The following is a 20,181-nucleotide window of genomic DNA, read 5'->3' as shown; positions in this document are numbered from 1 at the left end:
TTGCAACTTTATTCTTATTATTCCCACCCATCTGAATGGGTTGCCCCAGCCACTCTGGGCAGCTTCCAACAGAATATAAAAATACAACTTGACTTCCTGCTACTCTGTCCTGGAAAGAGAGGCTTTTGGTTGCACTTTTGAGCTGAGCATCAATTGGCTCTTAACTCTCAGCACTTTTCTCCAAGGCTATTCCACCAAGAGTCAGCCTGTGTGTGTATGAGGAACGAAAAACCAGAAAAGTATGGCCCCCACCCACCCGCCCCGGTAAAGCTTGGCTTCCTCTTTGATTCTAAACATCACAAAGATCAGCACAGGAGTTTCTCCAGAATGGGCTGAAGCAACACCCATGGAAATGAATAACACTGAATTGGAAAGGAAAGGAATTTATCGTGGAGGATAAGACTAGCAATAGCGACTGGCTGTGATGACTTGGTTCTGTCTTCATGGTTGGAGGCAGCAATGGTTCTGAATGCCGGTCGCTGGAAACCAAAGCACAGGAAAGGGCTGCTCTTGCACTCGGATCCTGCTTGTGGGTTTCCCATTGGGGCATTTGGCTGGTCACTGTAAGAACAGGTAAAGGGTAAAGGGACCCCTGACCATTAGGTCCAGTCGTGGCCGACTCTGGGGTTGCTTTATTGGCCGAGGGAGCCGGCATACAGCTTCTGGGTCATGTGGCCAGCAGGACTGAGCCGCTTCTGGCGAACCAGAGCAGCGCACGGAAACGCTGTTTACCTTGCCACTGGAGTGGTACCTATTTATCTACTTGCACTTTGACGTGCTTTTGAAGTGCTAGATTGGCAGGAGCAGGGACCGAGCAACGGGAGCTCACCCCATCATTGCGGGGATTCGAACCGCCGACCTTCTGATCGGCAAGTTCTAGACTCTGCAGCTTAACCCACAGTGCCACCTGCATCCCTGTAAGAACAAGAGGCTGGACTAAATGGGTTCCCTTGGGCAGCTGACCCAGCAGGCTCTTCCTTGAGTCTTACGTTCTCACAAGTTGCTTGCCAACTTAGCCATCGGCCTCAAGGCTGAACTACACCACACTTTCTGGGTGAGAGACGTGCGTTTTGAGTTGGACTCTGCTGTTGAACTGGAAAAAGAAGGAAGAATTGGGTAAGGGAGCCTTCTTGCACTTCTATGCATTCTCATTCCGTTATGTGTGGCAGTTCTGACATACATATTTTTTAAATCTCATTTAAATGAAGAGGATTAAGCTCTGGATTCTTCCTATAGTTTCTGAGCCTGAAAATCTCCAAAAACAAGTATTTGATGAGCAAAGGGAAGATCTTAAAAAACAAAACAAAGCAAAACCACTCTCGGGGAGACCCAATCAAGGATGAGCAAGCCCATTTTGCTTTTATTCACACAGCCTCCTGCTGATGACAACAGATGAAGCCAGGTGGCTGCCTTGATATCAAATGGCTCTTGAGCGCGAGGCGAGTGCTGTTGAAGGAGGAAGGTCTGATGCTCTTGGAGATGCTCTGCCATGTGCAAGATTCTTTCCCTGGCATCTGTCGGCTAATCTGCTGCGCAGAGCAAATGGTTTATAAAATACAAGAAATCCTGGAGAGGGTGCCTGAAGGAAAGGATATGGGCTGGTTGAGGCTACTGACGGCTGCAATGCTTCTGCATAAGTTGCTGGAAACTGCAGGAAGGGAGAATGTTCTCATGCTCAGGTCCTGCTCACCGCCTTCCCATGGCCGCTGTGAGAACAGGATGCTGGCCTGGCCTGAGAGGCAGACACCAGTTTCCATGTTTTAAATAAAACATGATAAGGGATCTCTTTGGGGGTAGATTAAAATCCATGCAACACTCCAGGGAAAAACGGTTGCAACAGGAGGCTGGGGCGATGGTAAGCAGCCCCTGCCCGAAAGGAACTCAGCCCCTAGAATGACAGGCAGCTCTGCTAAGCTTCTGGGACAGCTGGGTCTGGGAGCCAGGGAGGTGAGCAAACAGATGTGAAAGGAAGGAGTCAGGGAGACAGCTCCGTGGGGACTATTGGGAGGGCAGAACAGGCACCTGGATGCAAAGGGCCTCTGACGAGGGGTGACACTCGCTCGAAGGGAACAGAGAGGAGTGGAGATGCACACACAGAGAGAGAGAGAACATGGGAGTGGGGGGAGAGAAGACTGGTGAGGAGAGACGGGCTTGCAACTGAACAGGTTCAAAGCAGGGCTGCTGCGATTTCCAGGCTCACAAAAGGGGCGATCTTCCTTCGAAACCCACCCGACGACATCAAAATGTTCCAGCATGTGGTTGGGAAAAAAGTGCTTTGCAGGAGGCAGGGCTGGGAAGGCTTGTGTACTCGGCATCAAAGCTTCCTATCCAAGAAAATGAAACTGAACCGAAACCAGATTCTGCAACTGTTCAAGAACATTGCACAGATTTGCTCCTTTTGCACGACTTATGGGTTCAGGATCAAGTGTGAGAGAGAAAGAGGGGTGCGGTGGGGGAAGAGGGCAGGAAATAGATGCCGGGCAGGAAGACACAACCACACTTTGACCACTGGAAAGTCCACCTCAGCCTCCCCAGATTTCCTCTGAGACGGCCAGGCTAATCTTGATGGCCATAAGAGCTAGAAACTTGCATGGGCTGTTTATTTAAAGATGAAAACATGCACACACGTGAAAGAAATCCTCCCAGGTTCCTGGACACAACCCACGCTTGATATTCACACAAGTTACATGAATGGCATTGGCAGCTGGAGGAGCAGCATGGTTAAAGAGCAAGTCCTGGTTTCAAGCTGAAGATCAGCTCTTTCATGGTGGCCTCAAACAATCCTTTGGCTGCAATGGGAATCCCTCCCTCCCTTAATTCAGGATGCTACAGTCTACAGATGCTGTGTCTGCCTGCCCTTTTCCCTGAGCTGTAAAAGCACCTTCAAGAGGGTGATGGGAGGTGACACAGTCGTCTTCCAGATGTGCAAAGAACCACCCTTGCCACACTAAACGGGACAGCAAGCCTCACACTCAGATCTGAAGCATAAATGGGAACCTAGGAAGCTGCCTTATAAGGAGTCGGACCCACTACTCCATCTAGCTTAGTAATGGCAACACTGACTGGCAGCAGTTTGCCAGAGTTTCAGGCCTGGAAAAGCCGGGGATTGAGCATGTGGTGTTCTGCATGCAAAGCTGCTGAGGTTACAGCTGGTCCCTTTAAAAACAAACTAAGATTGTAGTCCTCATGGTTCTGAAGAAATGGCTAATTTAACAGGAACAGAGGGACCTTCCCTGTACCAGACAGGACCCCTGAGCCCATTTAGCTCAATTTTGTCTTCGTAGATGGGCAGAGGCTCGCCGGCGTTTCAGGAGACCCACCCTCAGCCCTATCTGGAGAAGCTTTCAAGGACTGGAGATCTTCTTCATGCTCTCCCCATTGAGCTATGATGGCTCCCTCCCTCCTCCTCCTCCTCTGAAGGAGGCCTAGCTTAGCTTGTCATTGTTGTTGTTTAGTCGTTTAGTTGTGTCCGCCTCTTGGTGACCCCCTGGACCAGAGCACGCCAGGCCCTCCTGTCTCCCACTGCCTCCCTCATGCTGGTAGCTTCGAGAACACTGTCCCACCATCTCGTCCTCTGTCGTCCCCTTCTCCTTGTGCCCTCCATCTTTCCCAACATCAGGGTCTTTTCCAGGAAGTCTTCTCTTCTCATGAGGTGGCCAAAGTCTTGGAGCCTCAGCTTCACGATCTGTCCTTCCAGTGAGCACTCAGGGCTGATTTCCTTAAGAATAGACAGGTTTGTTCTTCTTGCAGTCCATGGGACTCTCAAGAGTCTCCTCCAGCTTGTCATTATAATGTATATATATCCAGGGCTTTGAGATGCATATAAAGTCAGGCTCAGCATTATTAACTGGACTTAGATAAGCAGCTGACTTTTAAATGAACGAGCTGAGATCAAACAATCTGGCACACTCCCATTAAAAGGAAGAGAAAAAAACTCAGCTCTGATGTGCAGCTTGTCAGCCAAGAGGCAGCGTCCCAGGAAGGGCAACGCTTTGGCCCAAGACGGCTCCAGCCTCCAGCTGACCTTCTGAGCTAGCTTTGAGCTGCAGGGCCTCCCTCTCATTTTTGCAATATTTTGTCCTGGTTTTGCCAGACAAGAGGAGGTTTTGTGGACGCTAATGCCCTCTCAGCCACTGACATTTCTAATCCCACAGGTATTCTGCTCTCCCTGCCACCCAGGTTATCCTTTTCCTCCTGTGGCAAAACACACTGGCTTATTTTTGCCAAGTTTTCCTTCCCAGAATTATTGACTCCTGTCCTGGAATATTAGGGGAAACAGGAGAGGGAAACATCTGAATTGTGCACCCAGTCAAAAATCTGGGGAACGGATTAGGTCGGAAGTAAGTAAGTAATTCTAGTTTAGTATTTTGTCAAGATGATGCAAGTGCCTTAATAGTTAGGGGGGGCAGGGACAATGCACATTTTGTAAAGCTGCATCTTGCAAAATGCACTGGAATATTTTTTAGGATTCTGCAAGCACGTTTATTAACTGCGATGATGTCTTTTGGATGGGGGTCTGATCCAAAGGGAGGCGCGCACATGGAGCCCCTCAGCCTTCTTCCTTGCCAATGAAGCTGATCCACACTGCAGCATATAAACCACAACTCAGAAGCATATAATTGCAGAATTGGAAGGAGTTCCCCAAGGGTCATCTAGTCCAACCCCCACAGAGCAGGAATCTCAGCTAAAGCATCCTTGACAGATGGCCATCCAGCCTCTGCTTAAAAACCTCCAAAGAAGGAGAGTCCACCACCTTCCAAGGTTGCCCTTACCGTCATAAAGTTCTTCCTAATAATGTTTAGTTGGAACCTCTTTTCTTACAATTCGAACCCACTGGTTCAGGCCCTGCAGCAACAGAAAACAAGCTTATTTTAGGGGCTGCCTTGGAAAGTGGAGGACTGTCCTTCACTGAAGGGTTTTATGAGTGGTTGGGTGGCCATTTGTCATGGATGCGCCGGTTGCAATTCTTGCACTGCAGGGGGCTGGACTAGATGACCACTGGGGTCCCCTTCTAACTCTACCATTCTATGAATTTCAGAACTGAGGGAGGGCTTCAGTGTGCTTGAGTTACCTGCGCAGCGGAGTTTGCTTGCAGAAGTGGCCCCGGGGGTCTTGGAACGAGCTCTTCCGAAAGCCAAGCGGAGGCGAAAACTTTCTGTCCACTATCGGAACTCGAAGGAAGGAAGGATGAAAGACGACTGGAAGCTGTCAGACGAACTGGGAGCCTTTTAATAGGCACAAAACTGCCTGGGGGTGTGTGGGGAAAGGGAAGAGGCTGAACGTGAAGGATCAAGGATGTTCCCGCTTTGGAGAGCAGGCCATAGACGGGGCCACCTGTGCCTCCCAGCACATCCACGAAGGATCTGACGGAGGGCGAGGCAGCTGAATCACCACAGAGAGGATGACAGCCCTTGTCATGAGATGCAGAAACCACGCGAGTCCAAAGCAAGGCAGGCAGAGAAAAGGGTTTCAGAAGTATCGTAAGAAGGATGTGGATAAAATTCAACCAAGGGGGGAAGGGTAATTGCCGAATGACGCACACAGGGGGGAAAATATATATAAGCCAATCTCTTATTTGCCTGCTATCAGTAGTGTTCTGAGTTGGCTGCTGTCAATCAAGGGGAGAGATCTTAAGGCTGCCTTTCCCCCCTTTTTTAACCTGAAAGCAGTAACTTTCGAATGAAGGAACGGAGGTGAGTAAAGGAGATATATATTTATTAACTTTATGTTCTGATCCCCATCTGAAGAGCACGTGGTGGAAGAGCATAAACATACAAAATGATGACATAATAAAAATGAATCAAAAACCAGTGACTCTCCCTCTGGCAAACACACTGAAAGGGCCATGGATTGCACCTTGAAATGTGCAGTGAAGGGACCAGGTGAGTCTACCTGGGGAGAACACAGGTAGGAGACAGAGAGGCTTTGACCTGGCCTTGGCGCATCAGAAGGGAGGTGTCCCGCAAGTAGGGTCAGTTTGGAATACCTCTTGGTTTCTTCAGCCCAAGGGCCACATTCTCTTTGGGCAACCTTCCAAGGGCCACATGCCAGGGGTGGGTGGAGCCAGATGGAAATGTGGGCGGGGCAAGGCATGTGAATGTCCCCCTTGTACAGGAGGCTAGTTTCCTTGTACACACTCTGGCGTCCCTCCCTCTGCATCCTCCATCCATGATCAGGGCCCAAGGACACATCCCAGCCGGACAAAAATATTTGGGGCTAGTGAGGGGGCGCAAAGGACAGATTAGAGAGAGGCAGAAGAGACTGAGAGCGGTCGCCCCAAGTTGTCAGGGGTGTGTGATAAGCTGAAACAGCTTGGCTTTAGAAGGGCAGGACAGCATTTGGGAAAGCACAATTAAAAGTTTGAAGACCACAAATTATTTGTGGGAAAGGCAGTTAAGGGTGTGAGCTGTGAACCAGGATGCTCGTAGTTTGAACTCTGCCTCTGTCTGCTTTTGTCCTTCTCTGTAATATGGGGGTGATAACTTTGCGGCACCCCGACAAGGTTGTTGTAAAAATGAACTGGCCTAAAGATGTCATTTTGGAGAATTTCGGTGCATCGTGTGAAACATTTTGAACAAAAGCCCTAACATAAAAGGAGGCCTGTGGGCTCAGATCAAAGGCCCCCCTATTTCAGCACCCTGCAGAGAACACCAAACTCACAACAGGGTGTGACAACAACAGCCCCCACAAAAACGACCTCCAGACCTAAACAAAGACTAAGCACTAAAGCAATAAAGCCCAAACTACGTCCTGCAAGCAGAAGTCAATAAAAGAACATCAGAAAAGGCTGGCGGCTCATCCAGTCCAGTTCTCCCAGGGGCCAACCAGCTGCCTTAAGGGAAAGTCCACAAAAACAGAACTGGAGTTCAACAGCGACACTAGTCTCCCCTCCTTGCGATTTCTACAAACCAGCAGGACTGAGGGAGGGACCCGCAGTGATAACTTGCAAGTCAGTTTATTAAGATGGTCCCAGACGGCAACTAAGACAAAGTGTGCCCTCTCTGGAGGACCCAGATGACAGCAGATCCCGCCCCCCGCAACACACACAGCAATGACTCTGCAGCAGCAGCAGCTTCTCGTGGGACTGGGTTGTCTGAAGGGGCCCATTGTCTAGCAAGACTCCAACGCCGCTGTCCGAAGCGTGATGGTATCTGCACTCAGCGGACACAATGGGCCCCTTTGCTGGGGCTGCCCTGCTTCCACGTGGATGTTGCAGCGCGGACATTGAAAAAGTCAAAAGTCACGGCGGAGCGAGGAAGAGGCAAAGCCAGCCCGACTCTGCGAATGACCCATGTGGGGCAGCGGGACCACAGGAGGCAGTGACCGTCACCAACCTGGATGGCTTGGAAAGAGGACGAGCCAATTCACAGAGGAGGCTTTGCAGCAATGTTTTCGAATACCAGTTGCTGGTAAGGGGAGAGGTGCTCTTGCGCTTGAGTCCTGCTTTCAGGTTTCACACACAGGCATCTGGTTGGCCACTGTGGGAACAGGATGCTGGGCGAGGTGGGCTATGGGCCTGATCCAGCAGTCAGGCTCTCCTTACACTTTCACGACTTCAAGGAATGCAAGCAAGACAGCATGGGCCGCCCAAGAGACAATCCTTTGCAAGCCCACCTGCTCTGCTAACATCCTTTGTGTTTGTCCTCTGCTGCCTGTAGCCATGATGGCTAAAGCGGCCTTCTCCTTTCTGTGGGGACATTCCACCCACATCCTGGCTCTGCCACAGTCCTTGGAAGTGATTCACGTCCGACAGGGGTAGCTAAGGTGGTCCACTATTCTGTATGTTGCTGGACTCCAGTTCCCATCGGCCACGGCCAGTCTGGCTAATGGGTCAGGAAGGATGGGCGCTGGAGTCTGAGAAGACCAACATCAGCTGCTGACCCTCACGCTACGGATGTAAGAATAGCCCTGCTGCTGATCAGGACAGAGGGCTCATCTAGTCGAGCACACTGTTCTTATAGTAGCCAACCACATTCCCTGGGGGAAGCCCAACAGGATCAGGCCCAAAGGGGGCACAGCTAGTCCAGCATCCTGTTCCCACAGCGAAGAACCAGATTCCCCCATGGGAAACCTCGAAGCAGCACAATCCTTGGCACCTCCTGGTAGGGCTGGGAGAGATCCTGACCTGGAATCCTGGAGGGCCACTGCCAGCCCGTGTAGACATTACTGGGCTAGATGGACCAACAGTCTGACTCAGGATAAGGCAGCTTCCGATGTTCCTGGGACATGAGCACGACAGCTGTGTGATCCCAGCAACTGGTATTATTCAGACGATGGTGGAGGAAGGAGGAGCGCAGCCACCCTTGCGGCTCACAGCCACGGCTGGTCTCCTCCTCTGGGAAGTGATACAATCCTCTTTCCAAGTTTTCCAGGCTGGGGGCCATCGCTACCTCCTGGGAGAGCGAACTCCATAATTCAGCTCTGCACAGATCGTGGAGGGCAGATTTCCATTGGTCTCTCCTGAATCTCCCAACATTTAGCTTCCTCAGATGTCCCTGAGTTTAGTACAGTGGTACTTCGGGTTACAAGGGACGCGGGTGGCGCTGTGGGTTAAACCACAGAGCCCAGGACTTGCCGATCAGAAGGTCGGCGGTTCGAATCCCTGCGACGGGGTGAGCTCCCGTTGCTCGATCCCTGCTCCTGCCAACCTAGCAGTTCAAAAGCACAAAGTGCAAGTAGATAAACAGGTACTGCTCCGATGGGAAGGTAAATGGTGATTCTGTGCGCTGCTCTGGTTCGCCAGAAGCGGCTTAGTCCTCCTGGCCACATGACCCGGAAGCTGTACGCCAGCCCCTTCGGCCAATAAAGCGAGATGAGCGCTGCAACCCCAGAGTTGGTCACAACTGAACCTAATGGTCAGGGGTCCCTTTACCTTTACCTTTTTACCTCAGGTTACAAACACTTCGGGTTACAGACTCCGCTAACCCAGAAGTAGTACCTGGGGTTAAGAACTTTACTTCAGGATGAGAACAGAAATTGCACGGAGGCAGCAGGAGGCTCCATTAGCTAAAGTGGTACCTCAGGTTAAGAACGGACCTCCGGAACGCATTAAGTCCATAACCAGAGGTACCACTGTATTTTGAGAGAGGGAGAAAAGCTTCTCCCCATCCACTTTCTCCAAGCACGGACAGGAGGCTCCTGCCAAATGAGCCCAAGGGGGCCCAAATTGCAAAGCATCACAGAAGCACCTGTCCAGCTATCCCTGAGGACCAGATGCTGGCTTAAATGCACCTTTTGGCCAGGTCCTGCAAGGCCCTGGCCTCTGACCGAGTCTTATTAGAGGAGCCCATTTCAGCTTGAGCAGGGTGCATTTACCCAACATGATTTATTTATTCCGTCTGTGTGGAGAGCACATCTCGGTGGCTGCCTCTCCCGCTCCGAGGCACGAGGTATCATCCCAGAATCCTAGAATTGTGGGGTTGGCAGGACCCAAAAAGGCCAACTCCCCGAGATGCAAAAGTATCCGAACACCGTTTGCAACGCCACAGCAAAACTCCAGCAAAGTGGGAACCACTGTCCCTGTCAATCAATATCAACTAAGCATTGAAAAGGAGGCAACAAATCTGCAAATCAGCAGGACACACACACACACACACACAATTGCAGCTAAAACAGAAACTGAACATCAGATAAATGAAAAGTTGGTTAGATAAAGAGCAGTCCCACCTCAGGGCTGTCCACAACAGGATGCCAAAAAGACAAAGGCTTTTTCATGTTCAGTGGGTACCTCAGAAGGCAAAGAGATGCTCAGGAGGATATCAGGGTGGGGAGGAGGAGCGGTGATGGTGGAAGGAATGCTGTGCCAGGGAAAGAACTGAAGCTTGATCTGAGTGAACAGCTTGAGGACTAGTCCCTTGAATACTCTGAACCCAGTGATTGAGGGGTGGCCATCTGATCTGCTTCAAGTTCTCTCTTGGCTAGGGCAGGGAGAGCCGAGGGAAAGTGCTTGGGTGCTGTTCCTGCCCACCAGGGTGGACATCCCCATTTGCTGAGTGCATTTATATCCTGCCTGTTCTCCAAGGAGCTCACGGTGCTTTCTCCAGAGCACCATTCTCACAACAACCCCAGGAGGTAGGCTAGGCGAAGTGATTTGAACCCGGGTCTCTCCCACATCCCACACTCCACAGCCATATCCAGGCTGGTCCCCTTTACAGAAGAACTTTGCTTGGCCGTTTATCACCAGAGTTTAGGTACCAGAAACTCCCAGGTTCATATCTGCACGCGGCTGAGAGTGCTGGTGGCTCATTCCTGTTTTCCCGAAGTTTTCTTCCAGGGCTCTGCTTAGCCTGCCATAGAACTGTAGAGCTGGAAGGGACCACAGAGGTCATCTAGTCCAACCCCCTGCACTGCAGGAATCACAGCTGTTCTTGGGCCTTCTCTAGAGTAGAGAAGGTCGACCATGGCTCCCTGGCAGAGCCCCTGCTCTGCTTGCAGACCATGCCAGGCTCGATCCCCACTGGCATCTGCAGGTAGGGCTGCCGAGCCAGGGCTGCCAGCCTGTGTAGGAAGCATTGAGCCAGGTGGACCCAATGGCCCGACTCACTAGAAAGCCGCTACCTATGTTTCCTAGATTTGAGGAGGAAGTGGCAAACTGGGAGGAGCCCCGCCCTGTGCCTGGTTCCTCTCCATTTCGAGCTCCTTGGGCAGATGGCATCAAGTTGGGCTGACCAGGGGCAGAGTTAAGTTGCAGGGGGGGGGGAAATGGGGGAGGGGGGCCGAGAAAGAGCTAAAGAGTTAGACTAGGCAGCAGGGACAATGCCCCGTTGGGCTCTGGCTGGTTCTCAAGGCGGTTGGCACTTTTAAGAGTTTTGCCTGCACAATGTGGTTCACTTTGGGCTTTTTTTTTAACGGGGGGGGGCAGAAGGGGAGAGGGGGCAGGCGATGGCCTGGGAGCCCGGAGAGCAAATGCGGCCGGCAGGGTGGACGCCGAGTCCGGGCAGAACATCTGCTTTGCATGCATACGGTCCCGGGTTCAAATCCTCCACCGACATCTCCCTGCCCTGAGACCCTGGAGAGCTGCTGCTGCTGCTGCTGCCTGCCAGTGTGGACAGTCCTGAGCTTCTCTGGTTCGAGTCAGGCGACGGCTGCTGAGCTCTGTCCAGAAATCTGCCAGGGCAGCAGTCCAAAGAGGAAGCAGCAATGATTCAGCCCGGGATCTGGGTTTGAGTCACCCTCAGCGGGCGAAGGAGAGCCGCGCGGCGAAGGGGGCTCCCCGCCTTGGGCGCGCCCCGGAAACGGGGCTCTCTGCGTCCCCATCATCGCCCCCGACTCCCCATCGTCCCAGCCCTCCATCAGCCCCACCGCCCCGACTTTGGTCGCTCAGACCCCCAGCGGGCGGGCGCGGGCGAGCCTCTGGCCATGTGCAGAGCGCACGGAGCGGCGGCTGCGCCCCTTTCGGATGGATCTCTCTCTCTCTCTCTCCCTGGCGAGGGATGGCTGAGCCGGAGGAAAGGCGCTGGACTTACCGGCGGCAGGAAGCGCCGGAGCAGGATGCGTCCCCCTGGGCACGGCTGGTTACGGCGGCGACCTCGTCCTCCTGCCCTCCCTGGACGGGACGCGCCCTCGAGCCGGGCGCAGCGGCAGCGGCGGGCGAGCGTCTGTCTGTGCGCGGTGGCGGCGGCGGCGAGGCTTCTCCTTTCGCGCTGGGCGGCTCTCCGGGTCACCCCACCCTCCTCCTGCTCTGCCCTCCTCCGCGCCGAGTGATGTCAGCGGGGGGAGCCGCGGAGAGGAGGAGGAGGAGGCTGGCGGGCGGGCTGGCTTTTTGTGCTGATGCGCGAGGCTTGGCAAAGCAGGAACCCGAAACCAGCCCCTTTCACACGTGACGCTCCGGAGCGCGCGTCTCGCCAAACGACCCCCGGAGACGAAAGGGCTCTTTGGAGGGGTTCAGGAGACGGGCAGCCGCCCCAGCCTGGCCGGGAGAAAGGAGGGCAGCAGCGGGCATCACCTCCCGCCGCCCCATCTTTAAAAAAACCAAAAATAGCCCTAAACAATTAGGGAAGACTCTGGTCCTTTCGGATGGCGGCCCCTTTGTCCTCTGCTGGGGGCAGAGTGGTCGGAAGCAGCCATATACCGAGTCAGACCCTGGGGGTGCATTCTGCTCAGCGTCGCCAAGAGAAACCCAACTTTTGCAAAAGTGGCTGGAACAAGTCCTTCCAAACCCGAAATGCTACCTGGTTTTTGGAGTCTGCATTTTAACCACTTGGCATCTGCTCTGATTGTTGCTGGTGTCAAGCCTGGAGAGCTGGTCGTTATCAAGGCCGCTGTGAGTGAGGACAGGGTGCTTGAGTAGATTAGCACCAGGACCACCGCCTCTTGGGCATGATCCAGCGGCTTTGTGACTCCAGGTGAAGATGCCCAGCCTCCTGAGAGACTTTTTAATCCACCTGATCCCAGATCTGTTCTATGCTTTTAGCCATCTCTTTGCATCTTCTATGGTTCTCCACTCCCTGCTGCTAAATTTTTCATGCAGGGCTTCCTTTACTGTTTCCCATTGTTCCATGGCAGTTATTGTATTTTTAATGTTTTGTTGCTTGGCATCCAAAGAGCACATTGCGTTTGGGCAGCAAATGAGTGCTGTAGATAAATATAGTCCAAAATGCCAAATACTATTTCACACCAGCCTAAACATGCTGTTAAGAAATAAGGAAAGAGAATTGTAAAATATATAAATACTAAATACCATTGCATGCCAGCTGTCAAACACAGCCAGGTGGCTGAATGCTGTTGCATGTTAACTTTCAAGAATAACATGGCATGGCCTCGCTGCAGTATTGTTCAGTATTGAACTAAAATGCCATTAGCAGTCAAATACAATTTATTTGCTGGATATTCAATAAAGGTTTGATTGAGTGAATGTGTAGGTCTGGAACGCCTATGAATCTTTTGATACTGTTGGACTCTCACCTCCCAGCAGCTTCAGGATGGTCAAATATGGTAGGAGTTGGGAGTCCAGCAACATTCAGAGGGCCACAGATATTCCCCGTCTTTGGACAAGGGTACATGTGACCCTCAAATGCTTGGGCACAAGTTTCATTTATGCTGCCATTTGCTTGCTCAAATTCCACCAGCTGGGTTTGGAGGAAGCTAGCAGAGACATCACCTTGCCAACAAAGGTCCGTATAGTTCAAGCTATGGTTTTCCCAGTCGTGATGTATGGAAGTGAGAGATGGACCATAAAGAAGGCCGATCGCCGAAGAATTGATGCTTTTGAATTCTGATGCTGGAGGAGACTCTTGAGAGTCCCATGGACTCTCAGAATGGATCAAACCGATCCATTCTGAAGGAAATCAGCCCTGAGTGCTCACTGGAAGGACATATCCTGAAGCTGAGGCTCCAATCCTTTGGCCACCTCATGAGAAGAGAAGACTCCCTGGAAAAGACCCTGATGTTGAGAAAGATGGAGGGCACAAGGAGAAGGAGATGACAGAGGATGAGATGGTGGGACAGTGTTCTCGAAGCTACCAGCATGAGGGAGGCAGTGGAAGACAGGAGTGCCTGGCGTGCTCTGGTCCAGGGGGTCACGAAGAGGCGGACACGACTAAATGACTAGGTAAAGGTAAAGGGACCCCTGACTGTTAGGTCCAGTCATAGACGACTCTGGGGTTGTGGCGCTCATCTGGCTTTACTGGCTGAGGGAGCCGGCGTACAGCTTCTGGGTCATGTGGCCAACAGGACGAAGCCGCTTCTGGCGAACCAGAGCAGCGTACGGAAACGCCGTTTACCTTCCCGCCGGAGTGGTATCTATTTATCTACTTGCACTTCATGCTTCCGAACTGCTAGGTTGGCAGGAGCAAGGATCGAGCAACGGGAGCTCACCCCATCGCGGGGATTAGAACTGCCGACCTTCTGACTGGCAAGCCCTAGGCTCTGTGGTTTAACCCACAGCGCCACTCGCGTCCCGACTAAATGGCTAAACAACAGCCATTTCCCTCTCCCATCAGCTGATGCAGTTGTGTGGGCTGGGGTGGGTGGGACCTTTCCCATGTTAAGTTATGGCCTTCCGTGCTGCCAGGAAACCTTCTCAGTGTGACTTGAGAAAGAAAGGAGGAACTCGAGATCTGAGCAAGCTGCGCCTCTTTCCTCCCACTGTTTCGCTGCGCACATCGCCCTGTGGCTGGCCATGAGACGGAGGTGAGATCAGCTCTTACACTTGCACTTCCTGAGATCAAGTGGCAAGTTTCCATCCACAGAGGGATTCTCAAGAACCTTCCAAGACGAAAGAAGAATGGCAGACGAAATTAATGGACTATGCAGAATTGGACAAAATGACAGGAATGATTCGAAACCTGCGGGACCAGAGATTCACAGAAGATTGGAAGAAGTATATGAATTATTTGAAGAGCAATTGTAATCAACAAATTACGCTAGTAGGGCTACAAGAAGTTTTGTAAGGAGAAATATAAGAAGTGTTACAAAGTAGATAAAGAATAGAGATATTGGTTGTGAGTTTTAAATGTAATAGGGAAGATAAGAAATGCATACTAAGAGATTAGACTGGAAAATTTTCAGACAGGATTGATGGAAGTCAAAAAAATTGAATAAGATGTAAAAGTATGTTTAATTACTGTTGAAAATGATATGTTAAAACACACACACACACAACCTTTCGAGACTCATAGCCTCTCCATCTCTGTGGGTTTGTCCAGTCCTCTTTAAAAGCCACGCAGGTTGGTGGCCTCCTGCAGATGTGAGTTCCATAGTTTAAATTTGTGCTGCGTGAAGAAGGACTTCCTTTTGCCGGTCCTGAATGTTCCCACATCCAGCCTCCTCAGACACCCTCAGGCTCTAGGGTTAAGAGAGAGGAAGGACCACGTTTCTCTAGCAGCTTTCCTGCAGAAAAGTCACGGCAAAGATGGTTTTGTTTCAGAGGCAAGTGTGGAAATGATACCAGCAAAGTGCAAGTAGATAAATAGGTACCGCTCCGGCGGGAAGGTAAATGGCGTTTCCATGAGCTGCTCTGGTTCGCCAGAAGCGGCTTAGTCCTGCTGGTCACATGACCCAGAAACTGTACACCGGCTTTCTCGGCCAGTAAAGTGAGATGAGCGCCGCAACCCCAGAGTCAGCCATGACTGGACCTCATGGTCAGGGGTCCCTTTGCCTTTTTTACTCAGGGCTTCTTAGGGCTTTGGACTTTTGTCCTATTTTTTTGCCTGTTGGGTTATGTTGCTAACCCCTTCCCCACCAACCTTTTGGCATTAGGAAGGTGGGGGGGGGGGTGGAGAAGCCCTGCGCCTCATCCAAAGCCCTGCAAATTAATTTGGTATAAGAATCTTTTGCCAGGTGGTGCCTTTTCACTAGGCAAACAGCACAAACGATGTCTCCCAAGTTAAACTCTTCTGTTTTTTTTAAAAAGAGGACAGAATCCAGAGCCCCCTCTTCCTCAGGAAATAGATCTCGGGGGGATCTTTCAGATCCTCTGTGCGCCTCGCCGTCACACCGCAAGATTAAGGGCATAAAAGGCTTTTACAAGGCTTGGTATTAATAGACTGGCAATGTTTCACATGCATTTTTAATGTAAACATTGTCGGGGGGGGGGTGCAGAATAGAGAAGAGAAGCAAAACCCCCCAAGATTCAAATGGCTTCTTTTTAAAACCACAGACCTTGTTCTGTGGCTGCAGCAAAAGATGTCCAGACCGCTGACCATAACGTTCATTTGTAGTGTCATTGGGGCGGAGAGAAGTTGACATTAAATGAGAGTTGGCAATGAACAGTGTGGAGGGGAGAGGGCATCACGTTTGGTTCCTTCACTGAACTAGAAGGGCCCCCCTTGGGCCTGATTCAGTAGCCAGGCTCTCCTTATGGAACCTCCAGGTCCAGAGGCAGTCTATCTAGAGTCCTGGATTCTTAAGGTTCTTTGGCCACAGTGAGAATGAGATGCTGAACTTGATGGGCCTTCCTTGGGCCTGACCCAGCAGCAGCCAAGCTCTCCTTGTGTTTTTAAGGGCTGCAAGGCAACTTTAACTGCTGAACCTGAGTTTACCTGGATGTGACTGAATCCCACCTGAAAAGAGCAAGGGGGCAGGATGCTCTTTGCCTGCTGCCTGTGTGCAAGTGATGGAGGTCTCCTTCTCAACCTGAGTCTTTAGCAGGCCCTCTGCCTCTGAGTTATGGTCTGCCCCAGCCCTGGTCATGTGTGTGAGAGAGAGATTCTATCATAAGCAGGGCCAGATTTACGTATAAGCTAAACAAATATAGCTTAGGGCCCCACTCTCTTGGGGGCCCATAAAAAATTAAAGGGGAAAAAAACCATTTCCAAAATATAAGATAAAAAGCAAATAAAATAAAACCTACATGCAGCAACAGTATTTTGTGTTGTGTAGGGTCCTATGAATTATGAATTATGTTTTGAATTCTGGTGCTGGAGGAGACTCTTGAGAGTCCCATGGACTGCAAGAAGATCCAACGCATCCATTCTGAAGGAAATCAGCCCTGAGTGCTCACTGGAAGGACAGATCCTGAAGCTGAGGCTCCAAGACTTTGGCCACCTCATGGGAAGAGAAGACTCCCTGGAAAAGACCCTGATGTTGGGAAAGATGGAGGGCACAAGGAGAAGGGGACGACAGAGGACGAGATGGTGGGACAGTGTTCTCGAAGGGACCAGCATGAGGGAGGCAGTGGAAGACAGGAGGGCCTGGCGTGCTCTGGTCCAGGGGGTCATGAAAAGTCGGACACGACTAAACAACAACAGGCTCCTATGATGTAAGTAATGGGCCCCCAATCATTTTAAGTTAGAGCTTAATAATTATTTCACTATTAATATACTTCTTAATTGTATTTCACTGTTACAGGTAATATACTTTTTAATTGTATTTCAGTTCAACAATTACTTAGATAAAATACATATTTTGTAATGTGCAAATGGCTTGAGATGCCTAGTAGGTCCATAAATTACCAGATAGCATATATTCAACACAAAAAATAGTGACAACTTGTAGTTGACAAAGGACAGCTGGACATATAAAGGGCCCCCTTACCTTCAGTAGCTGAGGGCCTCATCAAACCTAAATCTGGCCCTGATCATAAGTCACCAAAACAGCAGAAGCCCAAATCCCAGGTCTGATATGTTTAAAGTTCTTTAATGTGTTGATTTAATTCAGAAGAGGGCTCCTGTTTCCTTAAGCAGGCAAGCCCTCTTCTCTGGAAGCATAATATTCAGGTGAGACATTCCGCAGGGTTTCATGGAAGTGATGACTCCGGTCTTACAGAGACCCATTTTTACCCTAGAGCAGGAAAAGAGACCCCTTGTCACCTGTCTCTGTGACTTAATGGGCCTCCCTTGGCCTGATCCAGCTGCTCTTTTGATCTTCTTTTGCCCCTTTCACTTTGTTGAAGACCACCCCTCGCTCTCTGTCCCTGCCTTCTTTTAGCCGTCTGTGAAATGGGGGTAACCGCAACCCACCCTCCCCACCAGGGCAGCCCACAGCATCTTGCTGTGAGGGAGAGGCAGTTTTTAGTGTGCTGTAGGAATGATGGATCGCCGCTTCATTTCCAAGCAGCACATGATGCAAACTTGGGACTCTGAGCCTGAATATTCTGTTGCTTTAGCATACATTATTCATACAGACCCATCAATGTGCGCACGAAACTGCCTTTGCTGACGGTGGCGATCCCTCTGCGTTTATATTTTCCGTAAGTGTCAGGCGGTTCCGAACGTGGGGGGCATTCGGACCAGAGCAGGGGCTCCCCAAGTGGGTGGCCTTGCCCCCTTGACCTGGGGGGAAGCTAAGAGGCAAGGGTGGGTCGCTGGAGGAGGAGACGACTATCAGACTTTGAAAAGCTAGTATCACCGGGCCCAGCTCATCAGTTGTGTTGAATTGATTAAACTAAACCATTTTAATTGGGTCTTGAATAAATGTACTGTTGTTTCTGTTTTGAATTTTATTGTGTTATTATGTTCCTTTGTAGCAGGTATGCGGGTGGCACTGTGGGTTAAACCACAGAGCCTAGGGCTTGCCGATCAGAAGGTCAGTGGTTCGAATCCCCATGACAGGGTGAGCTCCCGTTGTTCGGTCCCAGCTCCTGCCCACCTAGCAGTCCGAAAGCACGTCAAAGTGCAAGTAGATAAATAGGTACCACTCTGGCGGGAAGGTAAACGGCGTTTCCGTGTGCTGCTCTGGTTCACCAGAAGCGGCTTCGTCATGCTGGCCACATGACCCGGAAGCTGTATGCTGGCTCCCTCGGCCAGTAAAGCGAGATGAGCGCCCCAAACCCAGAGTCAGCCACGACTGGACCTAATGGTCAGGGGTCCCTTTACCTTTATGTTCCTTTGTAGGTCGTGCAAACCGTGATTCTGTTTCTGGGGTAGGGTAAGGGGCTCTGGGGATGAGTTTATGGGACCAGAGAGGCAGTCCCCCCCCCAAAAAAATAAAGTTTGGGACCCACTGGACCAGCAACCGCATTGGACTCCTTATGGTCTACAGGGCGTAGACTCGCAACCCTCCAGATGTTCTACGATTCCATCTCAAGTGGCATAGCCAGGGATGGTGATGGTGGCAGCTGGACTCCAAAACATCTGGAAGGACCTGTCCTGTCCCTGGCTTGGGGGAAGGAGTGTGGCTCAGTGGCTGAGCACCTGATTTGCTGGCGGAAGATCCCAGGATTCCAGACACGGCTGGTAGCAACTTCTGGGCTGAAATCCTGGAGATATGCTACCAGCCAGTGTAGACAAGACTGAACTAGGTGAACCCTGCAGTCTGACTCAATACAAAGCAGCTTCTTGCATTCCTGTCTATGGTGTGGAATGGATGGCCTTAGGGGATGGCAAGCTCTCCTTCTTCAGATGTTTTTAAGCAGAGGTTGGATGGTCAACCATCAGGGATGCTTTAGTTGTGATTCCTTGGGCATCCCTTCCAGCTCTACAATTCTGTGATATTATGACTCTCTGTTTGGCCTGATCTGGAGAGGCCTCTTCTCACGTTCTTCTGCAGAGGACCTGATGCAGAAGGTGGCCACTTTCATGGAAAAGGGCAAGACTGTGGCAAGACTGGCAAAATCCCTGGGGGAGCTCAGCCAGCAGTATTCTCTGTGCACCCATGATGGCGATGATGATAATTTTATAATTTGTACTCTGCCCATCTGACTGAGTTGCCCCAGCCACTCTGGGCGGCTTCCAGCACACTTAAAAACATAACATCAAACATTAAAAACTTCCTTGAACAGGGCTGCCTTCAGATGTCTTCTAAAAGTCAGAGAGTTCTTTTTCTCCTTGACATCTGGTGGGAGGGCGTTGCACAGGGAGGGCGCCACCACTGAGAAGGCCCTCTGCCTGGTTCCCTGTAACTTTGCTTCTCACAATGAGAGAACTGCCAGAAGGCCCTCGGATCTGGACTTCAGTGTCTGGGCTGAACGATGGGGGTGGAGACACTCCTTTAGGGATACAGGACCAAGGCCATTTAAGGTTTTGAAGGTCAGCACAAAGACTTTGAACTGTGCTCGGAAAAGTACTGGGAGCCAATGTAGGTCTTTCAGGACCAGTGTCATATGGTCCCGGTGGGTGTTCCATCACCAGTCTAGCTGCTTTGTGCACCCAGATGTGCACAGGACCCTAGTGGGTGCATGGGCAGCCCCCCCACAGCACACATCAGTGCCCAGAGGTGCCCCCCACCTCACCCCACTGGCCCAGTCCAGCTCACTGCTGGCAGCCTCTAAGCAGACCCCTGGCAGCGTGCCGTTTCCATGGCGCAGTTGACGGTGACCCTGGCAACCGCAGGAAAACAAAGGAGGACAGAAGAGCTGGTCTTGGGGTGGATCAGGTCCCCTCCCTCCATCCTCAAAAATCTCTTTCTCTGCCGCCTGCCCCAAATCCCAAAACAATCTCCCACAGGCCACGTAGGCTCCAAGGGAAGTCCCCCCCCCACAACACCCACCCACCCCACAAAATCACAATGAAATAGGCATGGAAACAGAACCCAGTGTAGCCTTTTGATCTGACTAGACCCGGAATGGGGGAAGAACAGGGATGAAAGTTTTCCTCGCTCTCTCCTAACACTAGGATTCATGGACATCCAGTGAAGGTGAATGTTGGGAGATTCACGACTGGTCACACAACGCAAAGTTAGACTATGGAACTCCCTGCCACAGGGGACAGAGATGGCCACCAACTTGGGAGGCTCAAAAAGAGGAGTGGAGGGCTTAAAATGGAGGAGCCAGCTATGGATGGCTACCAGCCAGGATGATCATGC

General features: G+C 51.2%; 2 protein-coding genes across 2 annotated transcripts in view; both read right to left on the bottom strand.

Annotated features, from left to right (window-relative positions):
* PEA15 (proliferation and apoptosis adaptor protein 15) overlaps positions 1-11,640 on the bottom strand; it is a 58,291-nt gene extending 46,651 nt beyond the window's left edge. The window contains exon 1 of the mRNA XM_083591637.1: positions 11,466-11,640. The gene's annotated coding sequence lies outside the window, so the exon portion shown is untranslated. The remainder of the gene's footprint in view (positions 1-11,465) is intronic.
* LOC310751719 (uncharacterized protein) overlaps positions 1-20,181 on the bottom strand; it is a 950,206-nt gene that overhangs the window by 617,572 nt on the left and 312,453 nt on the right. The window lies entirely within an intron of this gene.

Source organism: Podarcis filfolensis, assembly GCF_964270895.1.
Source record: "Podarcis filfolensis genome assembly, chromosome: 16".
Lineage (NCBI taxonomy): Eukaryota > Metazoa > Chordata > Lepidosauria > Squamata > Lacertidae > Podarcis > Podarcis filfolensis.
Note: the sequence above shows the minus strand (reverse complement) of the source record. Positions and strands in the feature narration are given on the sequence as shown.